Source organism: Sciurus vulgaris (genome assembly GCF_902686455.1).
Source record: "Sciurus vulgaris genome assembly, chromosome: 19".
NCBI classification, from domain to species: Eukaryota; Metazoa; Chordata; class Mammalia; order Rodentia; family Sciuridae; genus Sciurus; species Sciurus vulgaris.
In genome coordinates, this window is record NC_136480.1 from 8265663 (window position 1) to 8276392 (window position 10730).

Below are 10730 nucleotides of genomic sequence, written 5' to 3' on the forward strand. Positions count from 1 at the left end.
ATGACATCATGAAGTTATTTTTAATTTTTATTGCTCTGTATCCTTGTGACCCTTTTCATTTTGGGGGACACGGTGACATTTCAACCCATGTACACAATGTGTGTGGTTATCAGATCAAGTTAATTGGCATATCCATCAACTTGGACATATATTTCTTTGTGCTGGGAACTTTCAAAATCCTTCCTACTAGTTATTTTGAAATATTCAATTAAGTGTTGTCAACAATAATTGCTCTACTGTGCAATGGAACTTTAGGAGTTGTTCCTCCTATCCAGCTGTATCCTGTACCTGTTAACTGGAATCCTGTCTCATCTGCCCTTGCCAGGTACAAATAACTATTGTTCTACACTTCTTTCAGGTCAGTTTTCACATAGAAAACTGATCAGCTTCCACACAGAAGTGAAGGCATGCAGTGTGTGTTTTTCTGTGGCTGGTTTATTTACACTCAGTATAACATCCTCAGGTCCATCTATATTGCTGCAAATGGCAGACTTGCATTCTTTTTTATGACTGAATAATATTCCATTGTGTATATGCCATGTTTTTTTTACTCATTCACTCATCCTCAGGTACCTCACTTGACTCCGTATCTTGGCTATTGTGAACAGGGGGCTGCAATAGACATGCTTTTTAGGAATGCAACAAACATGTTTTGAGTAATTTTTCAAAAAGTAATTTTGTGGTGAAAGGAAAAACAAAGATAATAAGCCAAAGAGGCAAGAAAAAGGGTTTGTTTTTTTTTTTTTTTTTTTTTTTTTTTTTGAGGAATGCAGCCTGGACATGTCTTAGGCTGAGGGGAAAGATTCAGTCAGGAGGTGGACAGTCATTCATTCATTCATTCATCCTATGATGTATGTTAAGCCCTACTTTGTGCCAGGGACGGGTCTAGGTAGTAGAGCTACTACAGTAAATAAAAACAGAAAGCCCCCTGCTTTGATGGGGTTTGCATTCTAATGGGGGGAAAAGAGCAAAAGACAAGGAAATGCACTGTGTCCAGTCAGAGTATTCTGAGATCAAAAAGGACGGGGAACAGAGACAGAGAGTCTTGGGGAGAGTGAGGTGCTGCAGTTCTTCAGGGCTGCAGAGAACGTCCTGCTCATGGGGAATCTGTGCGTGAGCCCGAGTGGGCTGAGAGCCCCAGCCACGTGAGAGCTTGAAGGAGCTTCTGCAGGTGGAGGGAAGGCACGTGCATTTGGTGTGTTGGAGAAACAGCCAAGTGTGGGTGGCTGTGAGTCGGGGGAGCAGCTGGGAAGAACCAGAGACGTGGTGGGTCAGGATCACCTGGAGCCTGAGGGACAGGGTAAGGACCCTGACTGTCACTCCAAGTGAGATGGGGATCCACTACAGGGTTTGCAGCAAGTGTCAATATCTGACGGACGTCTTATGGGGATCAGCATCTTGAAAAGAGATGGGGGGAGGCCTGAGAAACCAGTGAAGAGGTTCCAGACCAGAGATTCTAGTGGCTCATCCCAAGGGGGTAGTTGTTGTATATAAAAACATTAAAGTAAATAAGAAAAGAAATGTTAAATGATAAAACAAATGACTGAAGCCAGTTCAAGGAATTAGCCTGGAAAGGGAGGGAGGGGGAGGAGGGGAGGGAAGGTGACGAGGGTGGGGGCAGGACCTTGGGTGCTCCCAGGAAACAGGACTATAGCCAGTGGCCAAGGAGGGGACATCCACAGGCAGGAGAGCGAGCACTTGCTCACGTCTGACCTCCCTACTCCAGGGGAGCACCACGAAGGCAGATCCTCATCTGCTGGGTCCACCTCTGTGTACTGAACCCTACTGTCAGGGGACGTAGAGTGGCATGCAGTTTTCAAGTGAATGAACAGGTGAAAGAATGCATGGAAGGAGGGTTGGGTCAAAAATGGATGGAAGAAAGAATGACAGAGGGAAGCATGGAGAAATCAATGGGAGGCTGCAAGGATGGGTATGTGGAGAGAAGAATGGGAGAATGACATGCTACATTAGGAGTCCACCTCCTGGGCTAAGTTTCAAAGTTAGTTTTTACCCTCCCCCCTGACATGCAGTTGATAAATAAAAGGTCTGCATATTTAAGGTACGCAACATGGTGACGATTCGATATGCATGTACATCGGGAAATAATCACCACGATCAAGCTAATGAACATAACATTTAAGGTCTACCTTCTTGCAAATTTCAAGTATGCAATACAGTATCGTTAACTGCAGGTCACATTGTGCTTTATGTCTGCAGAACTTATTTATCTTGTGTAACTGAAACTTTGTACCCCTTGACCAAGGTCTTCCACATCTCCTGCTTCCCACAGTCCCCGGTAACTATCATCCTAACTCTCTACTTCTAGGAGTTGGACTGTTTTAGATTTCACATATACAATATCGTGCAGTCTTTGTCTACCATGCTAAGTGAAATAAATCAGGTGCTTATCAGTCAAGAAATGGATAAAAGAGTAAAATAGTGAATAGTGCATTGGGGGACAACAGATTTATATCAGATTTGAACAACTAATTTATAGGTTAAAGTTTCCTTGGAGGATCAGAATTAGAGCAGAAGAAGTCGGGATACTGAAGAAAAAGTTTTAATCAAGCTGCTCAGCCTGACAAATATATCTTCTTTATATAGTATGGGGCTGGGAAAAAAAATCACTCTGTTTTTGTAGTTAGGGAATCTGAGTTCAAGGCAAACAGCTGCTCTTCTTAAACAGGTACAGAATACAGAGCCCTGTTCAGAAAAACACAGCAGGGAGATGAACGGTCAGGGTCCCAGGCAAACCTGGTTGCTTCCAACTTGCATAGTGTCAGTTTTAACAGAAATTGAGTCATACAATGTACAACCTTTCTCTCTCCCACCCTCAAACTTACTTTAAAAAATTTTTTGTAGTTGTAGATAGCATGCCTTTATTTTGTTTCATTTTTATGTGGTGCTGAGGATGGAACCCAGTGCCTCACACATGCTAGGCAAGCACTCTGCCACTGAGCTACAGCCCCAGCTCCTCACACTTATTTTTTACATTTTTCATTTTTTCTAAAACTCCTGGACCACCAAGCTAATCTGATAGGGTACTTTCTACTAAAGTGTTAGTGGCAACTGGGGAATAAGCCGTTCTGCGACTCTTCACCAATCTGTAGGAACAGAAACTAAGTCCCAAAGAAGGGAGGTGACTCGATCTACCTGCAATGGAAAATGGGAGGTTATTTAGAGGAGCCGATACTGGGGCTGAGTCTGGAAGGGAGAATAGGTGTTAATGAATGAAGGAGGAGAAGGGAATCCCAGGCAGAGGGAACAGCATGAGCGAAGGCCTGGGAGCCTAGGGCTCTTTAAGTAGTTCTGGGTGTTTAGGGCAGGGATGAGACTGGGCAAATGATGAGGCTGCAGAGGCTGAGATGACCTTGCATACTGAGTGGAAGGGTTTAGACCTGACGCTGTAAGCCGAGGGAACCTACTGAAGAATTTGGAGCTAATCATACTTGAGGCAGTTAAGTACAACCAAAAATATAAGGAACAGAAGTAACATGTAAGTCAAAAACATGGACTCTGGAGCCAGACTGAATGGTTCAAATCCTGCCTCTGACACTCATTGGCTATATGATCTTGGGTAGGTTATTCCACTTCTCTGGACCTTAGTTCCCTGTCTTCTTCATAAGGCTTGTTTTAAGGATAGTAAATGTTATACACGTGCTAAGAACCATACCTAGCACATAAGTACTCTGATTCTATGCTAGAAGCTGTTCTATCGTTGTTATTATAATTGTGATTATCGTCATCATCATCATCATTATCATCACTACCATTTATTAAGTCTCAAAAAATTCTTCTTTTGTGGGTAGAGGGGCACTCAACCACTGAACCACATCCCCAACCCTATTTTGTGTTTCATTTAGAGACAGGGACTCGCTGAGCTGCTTAGTGCCTCACTTTTGCTGAGGCTGGCTTTGAACTTGTGATCCTCCTGTCTCAGCCTCCCAAGCTGCTGGGATTAAAGGAGTGAGCCAGTGCACCCAGCTCAAAAAATTCTTCGAATAACCAATGTTTTTGAGTGGGTCAAAGTGCAAACGGGAAGCCCACATGGGAACTCTTGTAGTCATTCGGTGAATGGAATAAAGTATATCCTGCAGATCAAATCTAACTTACTATTTATTTTTATAAAGTTTTACTGGAACATGACCACACTTACCTAAATGCTGACTACTATTGCTTTCACTCTACAGAAGTAGAAAAGAGTCTATGGAACAGAGACTGTATTTCTTCTAGTCCTAAAATATTCACTAGTCTTTTGCAGAAAAAAAGTTTGCTGACCCCTCAGGTCAGGAAATAGTTCAACTTTGGGCAGGGGACATACTTTTGCTCTTCTGCAGCCATCTGAGAAAAGGATGGTCTTCTTATTCTAGGTCCAAGGTACACCTGGCCCTGGATTTCCCAGTAGAATCATCTAGAATAGATGGGTGAGATATTTAGCTCCTCCCACTTCAGTTTCCTCCCTGATTAGTTTAAACAGCTTTTATTGTTCTTTTGTAAATTAATTCTTGCATCTCCAAATCTGTAAAGGGAAAAAATATATATATATTGAGATCAGCCCATGACCTTTCTAGCAGTTTCCAATTTCTCTCCTCTTCATTTTTAGCTTTCATTACCCCCAGGATAGCATCTAATTATTTCTTGAATAATCACGTCTCCTGGGCTCTGAGGAAATTTGAGAAGTTTGCTCTCTATTATGTCTTCCAAATTAGTTTCTCTTCAATTTTGGTGCACATTCTTTTGTCTTTTCATCTTGGTTCAGCCAAAAATAGTTTTCTCAAATGGAGTGCTGAATTCTTCGGGATTTCGTTACTCTAGTTGACTATTCTCAGGACTGTCTTTGGTTGGATAAATGAGGTCTTTGCTTGTCAGAATCTGCGTCCTAGGTTGTGGGGTTATCTTTTTATGGCAGACTCACTTACAGCTTCACTTCTTTGCGGTGCTGGGGATTTGAACCCAGGGCCTTGTGCTTGCAAGGCAAGCACTCTACCAACTGAGCTATATCCCCAGCCCATTTCTTCATCTTTTATATGGGGGCTGGAGGGGGCAGGTGAGGTATAGAAAGGGGCAGAGAACCTGGCATATCTGGACTCTAACTTTCAAGCTGAGGGATGCCGGGCAGGTTGAATTTCATTTTCCCCATCTGTAAGTTGGGGGAAAGCTTATTGTTCTGAGGACCTATATGCAAATTAGTATTTTAATGATGGAGGCTGGGAGGCATACGTGAAGGGCACCATACTCCCTCTACTGTTTCTGGGCCTCAGGAGAGTCACCCATGATCCAAGCTGCTCTCACATTCTTCACGTGTAATGACTGAGCACTTAGCACCAGCTTAATTTATAGGAATTATTCAGAAAGCAACTGGTAACACTTTATTATAATCATAATTTTACCTGGATAGTGAAACATTTTCAGTTTATAGTTGCTTTCACACCCATTATGCTATTTTAGTTCTCCTGGCACCATGAGGGAATAGACTGAGACAAGAAAACCCATTTTACAGATGAGGAAACTAAAGCCCAGAGAGATTAAATGACCTACCTCTGCTAACCAAGTGCAGAGTCACTTAAAAGATCACATCTCATCTTTTTTCTTGGTACACACTCTCTCCTTCCTTTGTTAGTTTTTCTACTGTATCTGGGTGAACAGCATTGTCTCCTTCGTGATCCTTTTGGATGGGTGTGTGATATTCCAACAGTCCAAAACACAGGATTGGCCCAGTCTGAACAAAATATCTGGTCATACAAGCCCCACTGGATGTAAGTTCCAGTCTAACCCAAGATGTTGGAGGCCAGGAATTGGGTTGGATTTGTCTGGGCACCTCCAGAGGCTCAAGGAATACCCAGTAAGCTCTACACATTAAATCAAGGGAACTGAATGCAAATCTCAGTTCTATCACTTTCTAACTGCTTGACTTCATCTTCAAAATATCTCGGAGCCCCTGCCTCCTCATCTTTTAAAGGGAGGAAATCATATACATTCCAGAGGTGGTGATAAGGTCCAAATAAGAGAACACACCTGAGACGCCTGTGTCCTTTGTCAGAAGCCTAATAAACCTCAGCTCTTTCCTCCTCCCTTGGTCTCTTCTTTCAGCACTCCTTCCTCTCTCTTGCCTTCCATCCCCCTGTCCCCAAATCCCACATTGAATCCTTACTGCCTGTAACTGTTTTGATCCATTGATTAGGTCTTCTAATAAAAGCACATGTTTAAGAACTAAGAGAAGTGGCCCCTGGTGGGAGGGTCCATTGGCTTTCCATCTCTGAAACAAACCTGGGGTATTAAGTATGTGATTTTGGGGGGCCTCAATCCGCGGTTGGGCAGACCAGGCCCCTCTGGTGGGGTGGCAGAGGGCAGTGAAGGGAGCGTGTCATGGAACAGAATGAGTCACCTGTGGCCAGGAAGAAGAAAAGAGGAAGAAGAAGGGGCTGAGGTCCCACAGTCCCCTCCCCTTAAGGGACACACCCTCTCAGGGGCCTAAGACCTCCCTCCAGACCCCAACTGTCAGAGGTTCTACCACTTCCCACTGGCGCTAAACTGGGAATCGAGGCTTTAACACTTGGGTTTTTGGGAGACGTTCCAGACCCAAAATGTAGCAATAGGGACGGGACCCCAGATAGGGAGAGAAGGGGGGAGCAAAGGTTTGGGAGATGAGAGAACTTCACACATTCACCATCAACTAGCCCTGTTGGTGGTGTTATTTCCTTTCCTTTTTAGTCCTTTTGAAATATAAAACTACTTATCACATACAACGAAAGAGTAATGTGCATCAAACTCTATCGTAGTGGTAATTTCGGAAACAGTTTTCCTCAAGGCAATGTCTTTTTCTTCAGGATTTTACTGATGACCAGGAAGCCTCCATGAGATGGTGGCTACTGAGCTCTGCCCTGGGGACTTGGGGACCTGGTTCAAATCCCAGCTCTGGCTTGTCCTAGCTCAGACCCTGGACTCATCACTTCACCTCTGTGTGCTTCAGCTTCCTCATCTGCAAAGTACAGGTAATGAGGGCTCCTAGGTCCTAGTGTAGCAGGAAAATTATCATTAATTTTATTTTAATTGCACTCGTGCATTACTTAATAATGGAGAGACACTTATAAATGCATTGTGGGAACATCACAGAGCATACTCACGCTAAGATGGCCGTGTTGCTACCGTGTGATAGAATCTCACGAGGTGCCCATATTGCTGTTCATCATTGAATGGAAATTAAGCAGTGCCTGATTATATCTTTAATATAATTACCTTTTGCTAAACACTATGAACATATTTATAAAATGCATAATATGTGATTATATTTGACATAGAAGTATAACAGAATGTATGCTATGTAACCTTATGTAGTACTAACATTAAAAAATATGTATAATCCCTCCACCACTCCAAAGCCATCTTCCCCAAGTAGTAAGGACGAACCAGGCAGAATGTTGATTTCCGTTTAGTGAAGCCCCCTAATCCTGTGGCTACCCCTTTCTCACAGTGACTGTTTTTCCTGAGAGCCTGACATTCCATTTCCCCCGCTGCCCTGGTTGCTCATTTGGTTGCTGTAAGTTGCTCCACAGTGACGTTCTACATCTCCCACAGGGCTTCCCTCCTGGGGTCTCACGTCCTCCCGATGAACTTCTGAGATGATGGAGATTGATGGATCTGGCACGTGATCCCGTTCTCAGGTGAGGGAGTGAGGCAACTCTGGTTCATCACAGAGTCCTGAGGGCCTTGGCTGTTCTCAGCAGCCAGGCACGGGATTGGGGCCACCAGGTGGGGCCACCAGAAGCAGCTTTGCTGCCTGGCTGCTGTGGTGATGCTGGGCAGCACTGGGTGGCAGGCTTGTCCTGCTTTTAAGGACACCAGTGTCCCTGCAGAGTGAGCGTGGAAGAGGCTCGGCCGGCTGGAGCAGTGCTCCTCCTCTTCTCCTGTGCTTAGCTGGATGGACCCTCCTTGGCTTGGAGTGGAGAAACCTTAACCACTCTCTCCCACCTGCCTCTGGGAGTGTGCTGGGCCCCGCACTGTCCTCGCTTTTCACTCCTGTCTGTTACTCTGGGATGCTCTGAGCAGTGAACAAGTACCCCTCTCCCTTGGTGGTTCTGCACCGTCTGCTGTTGTCCTGGCTGGAAGCTGACAACCCACCAGCAGGGTCTGCAGCCCCAGTCCAGCCACTCTGTCCCCGCCACCTCTTACATCAGCCCTGCCCAAGCCCATCCTGGCAGCGTGGGATCATGGCAGCCAGCTAGCTCCATGAATCGTGGGTGTGGGACTTGAAAGATTTGGAGACCAGCCAGTCGAGACCAGCTCTGGTCCCTAGAGTCTCTCAGATCCCCCTTCCCACTCTGGGAACTGAACATTTGCTCCCAGTCCTATCATGAAGTCCGCCTATATCCCTGCCTTCATCCTCAGTCTACCTTTAGGGATACCACTCAGTTCCCTCACAACAGCGATCCCATCCGCCTGCCCCCCAGGTTCTGACCTTTTGCTGTGCTCTGTCACCATGGGAGGGTCCCTCTTGCAGTGGGCCTAACCTGAGCTTTCAGTAGGTAACCACCCAGCCACAGGCCTGGAGTCCCTGAAGTCATGGATTCCTAGCCCAGGCCCTCTTACTACTGTGTGACTTTGGATAAGTCAGTCTTCTTTCCTGGATGAGCCTTTGTGACATTAAACAGAGAGCCTGCAATCCTACCTTGCAGGGTGGGTGGGAAAATCTATGCAAGTTTTCCCTGTCTCTTCTGTCAGTGGGTCCGTCCGTCCATCTGTCCATCCATCCATCCATCCATCCATCCATCCATCCATCCATCCATCCATCTGTTCATCCATCTATCCAATATTGAGCAAGCATTTCTTAATGCTTAATGCTTAAGCTCAATCTCCCAGACTGGGGATACCATGGTGAGCAAAGGCTAGACTCGGGGCCAGCCTTCATGAGAGACAGACAAACAATAGACCCAGTAAATCAAATTACATGGGAAATAGTTGGCATCATGATAAAACAGTGCAGCTTAAGGGGAGAGGGGTGTTCTTAGCTGAGGGGTGTCTGGGAAAGTGGCATTTCAACAGAGACTTGATCAAGTGAGGAAATTGCCATGCATCTCTCTGGGGAAGAGGGAACAGCTGTGCAAAGGCCCTGGGGCAGGACAGGAGGCAAGGAGACCAGTGTGGCCAATGGGCAGAGCAAAGGGGTTAAGGGAAAGAAATGGGGTCAGTGAAGTTTGCTGGAGCTGGACTTAGAGGAGGTTTTACTTTCCTCCAGATATGATGGAGAGATAGTGAACAGGGGACAGTGGGTCGTGACATGGTCTAATTTACATTTTTGAAGTCTCATATTGATGACCAAGTGCCTGATGATGACCTGTGCTGACAGGTGACAGCTGTCAGTGACAGCTCCACCCAGCTACCACAGGCACCCTGGGAAGATGATCTAATTTTACCAGGACTCAGGCCTGCGCCAGCTGTGCACCTGAAATCAGGAAATCACCAGTGGAAAGGGGAAGCCAGGCAAGCTCCCTGAGGGTCCTTGACTCTGAGACTGTCCCCAGGAGGCCTGGCCTTCTTCACAGTCCAAGAGCTTCCCCATACTTTGTCCCCTGCAGCTGAGTGAATGGTACAGGTTCCCCGGCCCTGGACTTGCAGAGAGAGCAAGGACAGTGAAGGCTGAGGGCTCCAAGCACCTATGGCTCACCATCGGGCAGCTTCCGACCTTCAGGTTCAAATCCTAGGGTAACTTAGTATAGTGAGGAGACTGCTTTAAAAGGGAGGCTAAGGTGGGAGGCAGGGATCACGGAGCATCCTGGCTTCTGCTTTAGTGGAACAAAATTTCAGATTCTGTGTCACTCATGCTTGGGGGAAACTATGTCAGAAGTTTCTAGACCCATCAGTATCAGATGCCCACAAGTTTTCAGAGTTGGGAACCAAATAGTTTTAGAAAAAAAAAAAAAAAACTTGTCCTAGTTTTGTAATTGGCTCCCAAGGCTCTGCTCAACGATTATTAAAATACTGACACGAAATCTCCAAGAGAAATTGCTCCGGGCTCTATATTTATCATTTGCGTCGGTAAGGCACGCTGAGGCCCTTTCCATGGAGTGTCAGCTAGGGTATGTTTCAAGGTCAGATAATTAACTTTATTAAAGATTTGCAGAGGGAATAGGGACGGAGACTTAGGTGTCCCTCACTTAACGGAAACTCACTGAACAGACTCATAGGTCAGACTTCCGTTGTTTCTTTAAAGGGTGGTTGTTGAAAGGGTGGACTCTACCATTCCCAAAGTGCATGAAGAGGTGAAAGAAGGTCCGTGAATCTTCTGAAATCATAGACAAAGTTCCTTTTGTTCGAGCTACATTCATGTTTTTAGGCAGTGGTTTTTAAGATGTGAGACCACCAGCAGCAGCATGCTCTGGGAACTTGCTAGAGATGCAGATTCTCAGGCCCCACCCTCCTGGCCAACCAAGTCAGAAATTGGGGTACAGCCTAGTAATCTGTGTCTTCATGAACGTTCCAGATGATTCCAACACACTCTCAAGTTTGATGCACTACCCAAGACAGCAGTGAAGAGGGGACTTGCGACTCACCAAGGGTTCAGATCCCAGTTCTGCCATTTAGTTGCTCTGTGAGCTTGCACAAGTTGCTTAACCTACCTGAGCGTCTGCTCCCCTGTCTCTAAACTGAGATGATATAAACCTCAGGAAACTTTTAGTGTAGCTCTGATGACAAACTTCATTACCATCTGCATGGAAATGTTGGGGAGGGGAGTG